Raw genomic sequence first — 13,081 nt, forward strand, 5'->3', positions numbered from 1 at the left:
CTACATAACAAACCTGCCTGTGTACCCCTGAAGCGAAAATAAAAGTTAAAAAGATGAAAATTTAAAAAAACCCTCAAACCCCATTTCTTCTTTTTAGGAGGAATCTGGTCATATTCGATTAGGGATCATCCTAATGATCTCATTTTGTTTTGATTATCTCTGTAAAGATGCTATTTCCAAATAAGGCCATATTCTGAGATATGAGTGGGGGGTAGGACTTCAGTATAGTTTTTTGGGGGAAACAGTTCTATTCATAATATACCTACCCAGTTGAAAACAGGGAGATGATTGTGAACATAGTGCTGATAGACCAGGTAAAGAACACTATAAACGTTTTCCTAAAAGTGTTAGTCCAGAATTAAGTGACACTAATTAATAAGCAAAGTGTACTCATATTTAGAACCAGGCTCATAACCAGTACGACATCACTCATTAGTAGGCAGCAAGAATAATAAAGCCTTTGAGTTTTGGTCTGCAATTATGTGGGAGCGTGTTGCAGGGAAGGAGTTGCTATGTGTGCATTAGCGTTCACCTGGGGCTAATACCAATCTGTTGGTGGTGACTACCTGGAGTACTGTCTTGTGGAGATCTGTGGCTCCTCCCAGGCTCCATGGATATAATATTGATTTGAATTAATTTGAATTTGAATTAATCTAGAACAGCTCAAAGGAGTGAGAGATGGCCTGGTGCTAGAATGGACGTAGTTCCTTGTCTCAATAATTTGAGTCATCGATTTTTTGTCTTGGCCTCAGGAAGGAAACTGGCAGAGAAAATTCAATTTATTAAACAATTGTATGCAACAAACTCTGATAGGCATTGTTAACATGAAGGCTCTGCTCTTGGCTTTTCTATTTTCATTCTTTTGGTTGGATAACTGAATTCTGGGTTTGATCTTAGGATGCAGCTGTCATTTTTCATTGCTCGTGCCTGACTTGACTCTCATGAGGTGGTCCATGCCTTGATTTTCTTCCCAGTGACCCATTTCTTTCTTAATTGGAATCTTATTTTTGGGCTCTGCACCCTATTCAGGAGATGTAGGACCTCAAAATCTGAGTTTGGGTCTCTGTGTCCTTCTGCCATTATCTCTCCATCTTTCCAAGCTTCCTTCTGCCTTTCCCCAAGACTCTGTCTGTGATTTAGCATTAACCATCTGGAATGGCAACTGCCTGACTGTTGGGCTTCCTCATGTTTCCTGTTCTTCAGACCTTCTTGGTCCTTTTGTCTAGGCGCAGTGGTTCTTCTTGTCCTGACCCAATAATTCCTTACTGGGCCAAGCCTGCCACAAAACAAACCCTCGTTCTCACATAAAACCATTGAAGAAATAAAAAAATTAGGAGTTCTCAACTATCTTTAGCAAGATTAGATCACAATCACTTCAAACAAATCTTACACTAAATACTGTAACAAGTCCAACCCAATTATGTTCTCATGGAACAATGGTAAGTAGTTAAAGTAATTTGGAAAAAGCAATGTCGGAGAGTTTGTTAAGAGAGGGAACATATGAGGTCACAAAACTATGGATATGTCCAAGGGCAGTCTGCAGGTGGCAGGTTAGACAGGCAAGCAAGCAATTAGAGAAGCAGAGCTTTTAAGAGTTGGCAATAATAAAGAATTTGTTACTTTCCTATTATGACACTAGCCTAAAAAGCTTTGGTTTATAAAAATGAAAGTCAAGCAATTTTTGTTCTGATGTTGTAACTGCGTCTATCATCTATCTTTAGGATATAAAATACTTCATATATTAGTTCCTCTCTGTTGCTTTGCTACAGGTAAATCAGAATGTTTTCCTGCTGTACTCTAATTCGTATTGGGAGCCAGGTAGAACACTTACAAAAGGCTTTCCAAATAATGTGTTGGAGAAATGCAAAGTTTTAAATAGAAAGTTTTTTTTGTTTTGTTTTGTTTCTGGTGTTTCTGCCATATTTTAGTGACAGATATTCCAGGACAAAGATGCATTATTTACCCTTTTAGGATTATTATGTTTACTTCATTAGAAAGAAGTTTATACCTGGATAAATAAGTACACTAACCTCTTAACCATTCATGTTACTATTGGTTAACATCATGGTGATTTTTTACAAGTTACTGAGATATGGCAGTGAACAAATGATTGAATGTTATTTTCAGAACCTATCCAGAAGTCGACTATCATCCTAGGTGTCTGTTAAATATGTAATGCCATTGGGGCAAATGGAAATATGTGGAATATACAAACAGAATTGTTGAAGAAAGTTGGATGTCATAAAGTACATCTATTGAGTAGACACATGAGAATCTCAGGGACTTTGATATTAGAATAAACCTTTCCTAAAGGAAAAGTGCAACAGATTTTCAGTTTGTCAAATGCTTGAATTGTGAAAAAGCCAGGTCAGAATAATCATAATATCTCAGATCAGCACAAATCCAGTAGAGGGGCTAAATGCTTTCCACTAGGGTGCTTCCAAAATGAGAGTAATTTAATTTGTTTTCTTCTCAATTTGTTTACTTTTTTTAAATAAATTGTATTGTGTATATATTTTAAAAAATAAAATGTATTGTGTATATTTGTGATGGGGTACATTTCTTTAGTAAAATGGTTGCTATAGTGATGCGTTAACATATGTATAATTTCACATAGTTACTTTTCTGTGTGTCACAAGAGCAGCTAAAATCTACTTATTTAATAAAAGTTCCTAATGCAATACAATTTTATTAACTTTAGTCCTCATGTCGTACATTAGAGCTCTACACTTGTTCATCCTACATGTTATTTTGTATTCTTTGACTTACACCTTACCATTTCTTCTCCCCCATTTTAATTGTTAAAAGCTTAGTTTAAGCTCAAGATTTTTCCAAGTATTTTGCTTCTTAGTAGCAGTTTTAGTAGCAAGCTATAATTTAAGATAAAATTAGTAATTTCTTGCATATGGGTATATGGGATTTTGGTGTTTTCGCAAATATTTTTACATTATTTTCTTGTCGTAACACCAGTGTGAAGTATGAAAAGCATCATTATTCTTTTTTTGTTTGTTTGTTTTGAGATGGAATTTCGCTCTTTTTGCCCAGGCTGGAGTGCAATGGTGTGATCTTGGTTCACTGCAACCTCTGCCTCTTGGGTTCAAGCGATTCTCCTGCCTCAGCCTCCCGAGTAGCTGGGATTACAGACATGCACCACCACGTCCAGCTAATTTTGTACTTTTAGTAGAGACAGGGTTTCTCCATGTTGGTCAGGCTGGTCTCGAACTCCCAACCTCAGGTGATCCGCCCGCCTTGGCTTCCCAACGTGCTGTGATTACAGGTGTGAGCCACCGTGCCTGGCTAGCATCATTATTCTTATCATAAAAAGAAGGAAACAGAGAAGGGATTGTTCTAAGTTGTTTGTAGGTGTGTACATGAATCTGGGCTCCTCTGCCTGATCTTGGCTTTTGATGACTTACCCAGGCTGAGGAAGCCATCTGAGGACAATAAAGAGGGAAAGGTTAACAAAAATATCCAACAACAATCCACAAAACTTGGCCTGGTTAGAATTGGGTTCTAGGGAGTAGACCAAAGCCCAGCCGACTGCAGAGTCAGTGCTGCTCAGCTGATGTCCAGGTCTGTGCCCTTAAGTGAGCGTCGTCATTCAGAGGCAGAGCAACATGTCTGGTTCTGTTTCTGACTTGAGTAGCATGAAAAGCCATTTTACCTGTAAAAACGAATGAACAAAACCCCACAAAAAATCAGTATTTTGTATCCTAGCATATTTTTATTTTTGATGTTATTCATTCCTTTGATTTATCCCACTATGGGTTAATGTCAAAATAACACTTTAGGAGTGAGAGATGAGAAATATTAAATTGTCACCAGATTCAGCAACTTGGCATGAATTAACATTCACCATTAGAACTGAATACGTTTACCTCTTTCTATAACCAGCCACTTTCAAGGACACCCATAGAATGGAACATAAGGCAGGATGTTTAGAAAAAGAAGGGGAAGAAAGGCCAGAATTGGAAGCAAGGGCATTACAGAGCAGAACCAGCTGGGAGGTTTAGGAAGCTTGCTAGAAAATTATGTGAAATCTGATCTAAAACAAACATGAAGTTGCTTAGTTTTGTCCAGACTCTGATTCCATTTGTGGTTTTCTAAAAAGCTACCATTTTCTTCCATCTTCTGGCAAAGTGAAAAGAAAATGGGAAGTTTGTATCTGTAAAGTCTAGGGATTCATTGTATAATAACAAAGAGTATGTTTTGTGTTGTTGCCGTAATTATAGTAGTTAAATAACTGTTTAATTATATTCATATACAATTAAATGATAAGCAAATATTTAGAAGTACAAGTAATTTTAATATTTTACCATTACATACTTATGGAAGCATTGGTTTTATTAAACTTTCAAAGTAATATGGCAAAAAGGTGGCCACATACCAAACAGTATCATACGTTTCTTAAAATCTCTCCTAGCAAATAAACCTACAATTAAATTTAGAGCATGAGTCAGTTGACAATTTAATTTTTTTTTGCCATAGAATTAAAGTATTTCTGAGAGGTCAGAGTGCTTTGCAATGTTTGGTGAATAATTTATATAATTCCAGAATAATGTCTCACTTACGGAGAATGCACCTACCACTTACTTCAATAAACAGAAATAGAGTCTGTGGTTTCTAGAATCACTTTGTTTTATCCTTTTTCATTCCTTTGCAAACTGAGCAAACCTGAATAAACAATAGGTTATTCCATAATGCTTCCTTTACAGATTTATGTGATATATGCTTTCGTCACACTGTAAAAACTGGAGAATATCTCATCTGTACATAGAATATAGTTGTCTGAGAGAATCGAGAGAGCATAGCCTAACCTTATTTTTACCGGGTAATACTTCCTCTAACATCTTAAAGTTTGCTTCTACATCTAGGAAACTCAATTAGTGTAACTCCTGGATTGTCTTCATTCATTCCAGGATCATTTATTTTATTAGCAAATTTGGGAAGAATAATTGGAGTTGTATATCATGTGTTTAATGTTATATTTGAGAATATTCAATTTTATGCCCCCCCCCCCAAAAAAGCCAATAAAAGTAATGGGATGGATGAAACGGTAGTCTCCATTTGGTACAAATTGTGAAGTTGGAAGCCTGTATGACCTGTCTAAGACAAAATAAGTGAAAGATGTGGGTCGAACATAGTTGAAGAATGGAACAAATGAGAGTGACACTTACAGATAGAAATGGAAGAACCAAGTAAACATTAAATATTAGCAAAGCACAGAACATGTTACATCTACAGTGACAACTGTATCATTCCTAAATCAACCACTTATTGGTGACACCAAGCCTGGCCCCAACTATATGCTGATGCAGAAATTCAGAAATAAGGCCTGGCTGCTCAGCAGGTTGTGGATAGCTACAGCTGTGGCTAGGCATACTTGCCTCCTCATTTCTTCAGTACCACAAGTACATGTTGGTTCCAGGCACTACCTACCTGTTGGGTCCTGTTGTTCAATCTCAACCCTGGTCTTTGTAATCACACCATTAGCAGGAAAGGCTGATGTGGAGAGAACTAGGACATATGAATGTTGCATAATCCCGGACTCAGTAGTGTGGTCCTTCCATATCCACCATATCTTATCCCATCTTGTTCCTCTGCTTGTTTCTATATGTTTTAAAATTGATTTAATACATTGCATGAGTTGAGCATCTTAACGTGATATATAAGACTTGTTGTTCTGTAACGTTTTAGATAGTTTGTGTGGTATTGTACTTGGAGACTACCATTGGGCAAGGTCAGATTTCCCCTAATACAGGTAGCTCTTTCAGTCATGCTTTTGTTACTTTGGGGATCTAGCTGCTCAGAGAGAACAGATGTTCTACAGCTGCCCCCGGGAACAAGCTCTTCTGCTGCAGCAGGGAGGCCTGCCAGACTTGCCCCCTGAATAGGGAAGTCTGTCTAGTCCTTGTTCATTTGGTTCTCACGCCACCTAGGTCCTCCGACTTAACCTTTACAGATAATAAAGATAATATTTTGACCTCCCACCTGTCACTATTTAATTTTGTTTTTCAATTTATTCAGCACCTGGGTACAAAAAAGCAATAACATTTGTTGGACCCATTTAGACTTTCCAAGCTTTCCTCACCTTACAGTTAGGGTCACTGAGGCCAAAGTAGGCCGAGGAACATTTAGATTGTCCTTGTTACCAGGGCGGGTATAGTAGCATTCTTGTTTCTTTAAGATCAAACATGGAGGTATGGGCTCCTGCTGGGACCGCCTATTGCTCTGTTGTGTTTCAGGTGGGCTGCGTCAAATGGGGGCCTTAGTGGTCGCTCTTGTCCTGTATCCTCTGGATGTGGAAGGCTCATGCCCAGCACATCTCAAGGACCCAACCCATGGGCCCCAGGTTATCCTGTCCTGGGCTTAATTATCTTCTCCAGTCTGCTAATGTGTCCTGTGGCCAATTGTGGCTGTATTTCCATCAGACTTATGGGAGCGTATTTTTTTCTATCTCCTACATTATGTGAACACTGGCTCTGAGTTAATCCTGAGATTAACTGAGGTTGAGTGAAACCAGTGCCTTGTTTCTTCAGGAGCCAGCAGTATAATCCTTTGACATTTTCCTGTACTTACGTATTCCCTTGATATCTCTCTTGTAGGTCAGTTTTATGCTAAGACTGTAACACTTCACTTGTTTTCAAGTACATGACCTCTCCTAGACTGCTCTCAAAATCTTAGTTTCCTGACTTAAAGATGCTATCGTCTCTGCTCTTTCTTCATTCCATTTCCTTCCACTCAAGGAAGTGCTAGAAGTTTATTCCTTAGTTTTCTAGGAAAAAACAGCTTTCCATAGAAAATGCTTGAAACAGTTTATTTACTAGTAACAAGGAAGTTAGTACGTTCTCTTACCTTTAATTTCGGCTCTATCAGTTACTCACCTCCAACATTACCCAATTTCTTTGTCCTTAAAGGGTTCATTTTACTGCAAAACCTGTTGCTATCGGTGATAATAATTACTGCATTTTGCTTATTCATGACTTCCAGGGCCTAGCATAATTCCTGGCTTAGTAAGGAGGAAATATATCATGGTGATTAAGAGCTGTTAGAGAAAATATATACCTATATTTTTTGTCACTCAATTTCTATTTTTCTTTTTCTAAAACAGCCTCCCAATGTTTCTTTATGAGAAATACTATTGTCCCTGTTAAATATGATCTATCAGGGCTGTCGTTTGTGGTACCCATGGTATGGTGTGTGCTAGGTCAACCGTACACTCTCTCCCTGCATTTCAGAGATTAAAAAACCCCTGAAATTTGTTGGAGGTGATTGGTCACAGAGGTAACACCTTATAGAGACAGTATGCCAGTTCTTTTTCAACTCCATTGAGATAAAATTTACATAATATGCAACTAGCTATTGTAGAGTGAATAATTCAGTAGCATTTAGTGCATTCACCATGTTGTGCAACCAACACCTATCTCCAGTTTCAAACTTTTTCATCACCCCAGAAGGTGACACTCTACCTATTAGGCAATCATTTCTGATTATTTATTTCAGCAGTTCTTCACCTGTTGTTATTTCCTCATTCTTCTGTGTTCCCTCCACTGCTGAGAACTACTCCAACCCCTTATGACAATTCCTCTTCTACTTAAGCTATTCAAAATCACCTTCTCTTGCTTGCAACAAAATAATTCAAACTAACATAAGATTATGGGTTTTGGAATCAGACAAGTTTCTTCAATGTAAATGGTAATTTTCAGATTTAAATGATATAATTTATGTAAGGCAGCTGGAATAGCCATAACATAGAGTATATACTAAATAAATGATAGGTATGATTATTATTAGGTACTAGATGAACATTTAATGAATAAATTATGACTCAATAAAATGATCCTCCCTATGGTGCATTTACAGTAACTGAATTTGATCAAATCTAGATTGGGTAGGTAACAGGACTAGGCAGACCAGATATAAAAGTACTTATGCTTGGCAAGGAAGATGAAGAAAGTGGTGAAGAAATAAATACTACAGTACTTTTATAGTTTCAGGTCTTACATTGAAGTCCTTAATCCATCTTGAGTTATTTTTATGTATGGTGAGAGATAGGGGTCCTGTTATTTTCTTCTGCATATGCCAATTCAATTTTCCCAGCACTGTTTATTGAATAGGGTATCCTTTTGTTGTGTATATTTTTGTTGATTTTGTCTAAGATCAGTAAGCTGTAGGTATGTGGTTTATTTCTGGGTTCTCTATTCTCTTCCAGTGATCTATGTGTTTGTTTTTTTTTGTTTTTGTTTTTGTCTTTGTTTTGTTTTGTTTTTTTTTTTTTTGACGGAGTTTCACTCTTGTTGCCCAGTTTGGAGTACAATGGCACGATCTCAGCTCACTGCAACCTCCACCTCCTGGGTTCAAGAGATTTTCCTGCCTCAGCCTCCTGAGTAGTTGGGATTACAGGTCTGTGCCACCACACCCAGCTAGTTTTTTGTAGAGATGGGAGTTTCACCATGTTGGCAAGGCTGGTCTCGAATTTCTGACCTCAGGTGATCCACCTGCCTTGGCCTCCCAAAGTGTTGGGATTACAGGGGTGAGCCACCGCATCCGGCCTGTTTCATTTGCATACCAGTAACATGCTGTTTGGGTTACTCTCGCCTTGTCATACAGTTTGAAGCCAGATAATGTGATCCCTCCAGCTTTGCCAGCTTTGTTCTTTTTTCTTAGAATTGCTGTGGTGACATGAGCTCTGTTTTGATTCCATATTCCATATGAATTCTATTTCTGTGAAAAATGACATTGGTATTTTGATAGGAATTGCACTGTGTCTGTAGAGTACTTTGGACAGTATGGTCATTTTTAACAATATTGATTCTTCCAATCCATGAGCATAGGATGTTATCCCATTTGTTTGAGTCATCTGCAGTTACCTTCTTCAGCAATTTTCAGTTTTCCTTGTAGAGATCTTTCACATCCTTGGCTAAATATATTCCAAGATTTTTTTTTTTTTTGTAGCTATTGTAGATGGGATTAACTTCTTGATTCAGTTCTCAGCTTGATTTTTGTTGATGTATAAAACTGCTACTTAGGAAAAGCTCTTTGGACATTGGCCTTGGCAAAGAATTCGTGACTAAGACCTTAAAAGCAAATGCAACAAAAATGGACAAGTAAGACTTAATTAAACTATAAAGCTTTAGCACAGCAAAATAAATTATCAACAGACTGAACAGACATCTTGAAGAATGGGAGAAAATATTTGCAAACTGTGCATCCAGCAAAGGGCTGATATCCAGACTCTAGAAGGAACTCAAACATTTCAACAACAACAACAAGAACAAAAACAAAACAAACAAATAACTCCATTGAAAAGTGGGTAAAGGACATGAATAGACGTTTTTCAAAAGAAGACATACAAATGACTAAGAAGCATATGAAAAATGGTCTACACGACCAATAATCAGAGAAATTAAATTTAAAACTGCAATGAGATACGATCTCATACCAGTCAGAATAGTTATTATTAAAAAGACAAAAAATGGTGAGGATGCAACAAAAGGGAAGGCTTATACCCTGGGAATGATTGGTGGGAATGCAAAGTAGCACAACCTCAATGGAAAACCATATGGAGACTTCTCAACTAAAAATATAACTACTACTCAATACAATAATCTCATTACTGGGTATCTACCCAAAGAAAAAGAAATCATTATACCAAAAAGATACCTGTACTCATATGTTTATCACAGCATAATTCACAATAGCAAAGATACGGAATCAACGTAAGTGTCCATTAATGGATGACTAGATAAAGAAAATGTGCTCTCTCTCTCTCTCTATATATATATACACACACACACATATATATGTATAAAATGTGGATATATATATATTCCACACTATGGAATACTATTTGGCCATAAAAAATTGTGAAGTCATGTCTTTTGCAGCAACATGAGTGGAACTAGAGGTCGTTCTTTAAGTGAAATAACTCAGAAACAGAGAAAGTCAAATTCTGCATGCTCTCATGTATAAGTGGGAGCTAAATAATGTATACACATGGACATACAGTGTAGAATAATAGGCACTGGAGACTTGGAGGGATGGGACAGTGGGAAGGGGGTGAGGGATGAGAAATTACTTAATGGGTACAATGTTGACTATTTGGATGATGGCTTCACCACTATGCAATATATCCATGTAAAAAAGCTGCACTTGTTCCCCCTAAATTTACAATAAAAAAGAGAGAAAGAAAAAAGATATAAATATTCCAAAATGTGTTGGGAAGTGTGGAACATTTGTTTCTCCACTCCTGATGTTTATTTCCAAGTGAAGGGTTATCAAATCCCTCTCTCTGCCCGGCCTTTATTCAGCTGATAAGTTTAACAGCAGAAAGTGAGCATCCATCCTCTACCTCTTCCTTTATCCTGGAAATGAGTTACCTGTTGGAATCAAAGGTCCTGCCCTCGTCATGGTGAGATTTGGGAATGTGGGAAGAACTGCCATGGTCCAGAGGTGCTATGACTGAGTGGGTGGTCTCCTTTTACTACTGAATTCCTTTGGGTTCCTTATGACTGTGTTACTTGTTTCATTGTTCTTATCTGGGGGAAGATAATCTGTTTTAATCAGTAACTAGAGAAGAAAGATACTACTAAGACAAGGAGGAGATTGCAAGGTTGTGATATAAGAGAGTAAGATTGGAGAGGACAAGGATGCTGCTTTTCACCCAGTCACTGGGTCTTTGGGTGTTTATTTGCTGGAGTATTGATGTGAAAGCCATGTGCAGGTGAACCATGGAAAAACATACCTTTGTATAATTTAGGAGAGATAATTGAAGCAACTATATTTACCTGCGTTTCTTGGAAGTACCAGAATTAATTTATGAAGCTATTACTACAGATTGTGAAGCTCAACTTTCTTGATAGTTTGATTTAGAGGCAATGGTTTAGTTCTTCTGGATGGCAAATTAAATAAAGCCAGCCTAGCTCTGATCCATTATTTCTCAAGCTACATTATTTTCTTAACAGAGAAAATGATTTGTTAAACTAATGGAAAATAATTGTCCAAGTATGTCAGAAGAGACATAATTTCTCCCAGAGCTAATACTTTGCTTAGGATTCAGTTTTTGTTGGCAAGCCTAAATTCAAGCACTAAGTATGGGATAGGTCAAAAGAAGAAGCTATTCACTACAGAAAGTGGGTTTTGCAGAATAGAATCAATATGATGGTGATAATAGCATAGATCAACATAGTAATATATAACATCTTCACACTAGCTCTCTTGAAAAAGAATTAATTGGCTTGGGTAATACTTTAAGTAAAAATCATCATTCTTGTAGAGAAGGAAGTCTTTTTAACTGAAACAGTATGCAAGGAAAGTAAGCAAGAGCTGGAGAAAGACGATCATAAGTTGACATAGTACCTAGCATATCATATACTTTCATATTGTAATCAATATACACATAGAATATATTAAATATATATTGAGCAATGTATTGAATATACCTAGAATAAAGCCATAAGCATGGCTTTATTTCTCTCCATCTAATCTGTAAGTTACTCTTTCCACTATTTCCGCACAGATACAAATTATGTCATTTGTTGTACAAAATGAAAAGTTGTTCTTTATGGCTCTTACAAGAACAGCGCTAGTTTTAAAGAGCATATAAATGTTGGTGACAAAAAAGAAATGCATGATGTAATTCAAGGTGAGTGAAAGGCTAGAGACTTCACAGACTAAATTCTGGGCACAGAGAGGAGGAATCAGACCTCAGGTTGATTTCCTGGTGTTTTCTTGTCAACAGAAAGCCCAGGATCAGACAAGGCTTCCCAGTCCCAAGAGGCTCCTTGCTGCTGCCCATTCATGCCCTGTGCTTGCTTGTGCAGCACTTGTAGTTTATGCTGTTCAATAGTCCGAGAAGAGTTCTGGGCATTCAGTTTATTTAAATCTTGGCCAGCATTTAAGACAAAGATAAAAGACTGTCTCTTCCATGAAGCCTTCCCTGAGCACCCCAGCAAGAAGGAATTGTTTCTTCCTTTGATTACTTGTTTACATTGTTAGATTATTTACTGAATTTCACCTTATATTAAAGATACATGATTGTCCATATTGGGTCTTTAGCCTGAGAGTTTTCCAGAGTGACAGCCATAGTTTACTTGTCTTTATATACACTAAAAATTCTTAGTGGTGTAATGTAAATGTCATAGTCATTCAATAGACGTTTATTGAATGAGATTCTAGTATGAGTGAACAGTGTCAATCATAAGAGAGGGAGAATTTGTTTTTGTGAATAAAAGAAAAAGTATTACTCAGTGTTGGCAAAGATATGGAGGACCAGATGCTCTCCTAGAATGTTGGTGATATCTAAATCCTTGCATCCTTTTTGGAAGGCAATTTTGCATTAGTCATTAAAATTTGTAGCACATAAACATTTTGATCCAGTAACATAACTTTGTATGAATAAGAAGAATAAGACTTATTAGAGTATGTATACACATGAGAATGTTTCTTCCTATAATGTTTATTGTAAAAAACACAAACTACCTAACAACCAAAAAATAAATCAATATCCATTTGGGGACATGAATAAGACTTTAATTTTCTATGTATATATCTGCACCATTTGATTTTTTATAATGAACACATAAAAATATATGAAAATATAGAAAAAAAATCTCAGTTATTTTGTTCTCACCAAAGGAGCTGCTATTCTTTGGGAATAATCATTCTGAAATAAAGATGCATCTGCCTTTCATCTTACTCTCCCATTTTATTTTGACATGGAAGTCAATAGTATCTCAGAATATTGTTTGTAGCATTTCTTTTCCTAAGTACTCTATTATCCACCCAGTGTTTTTCAAGAATTACCCCCAAGTTAAAGCTGTCAATAGCGCTTTATTTCCTACAGGATAAAATCTGAACATATAGACCTTATGTACAAAGTCCCTCATGATTTATTCTATTAATCTTTCCTCTCTGCCTCTATTTTTTCTCTGCAGCTTCTCTCATACATTTAAGGTTGGTGCAAAAGTCATTACGGTTTTTGCCTTTTTTTTTTTTTTTTTTGTTAATAGAGTGAGGCATTGCACCAACTGTTGTCTGAAACTCTCCTTCTATTTCAGGCTTTTGTGGTTTTGACATTCTG

This window comes from Rhinopithecus bieti, unplaced genomic scaffold (assembly GCF_001698545.2).
Source record: "Rhinopithecus bieti isolate Rb0 unplaced genomic scaffold, ASM169854v2 scaffold_2554, whole genome shotgun sequence".
Taxonomy (NCBI): domain Eukaryota; kingdom Metazoa; phylum Chordata; class Mammalia; order Primates; family Cercopithecidae; genus Rhinopithecus; species Rhinopithecus bieti.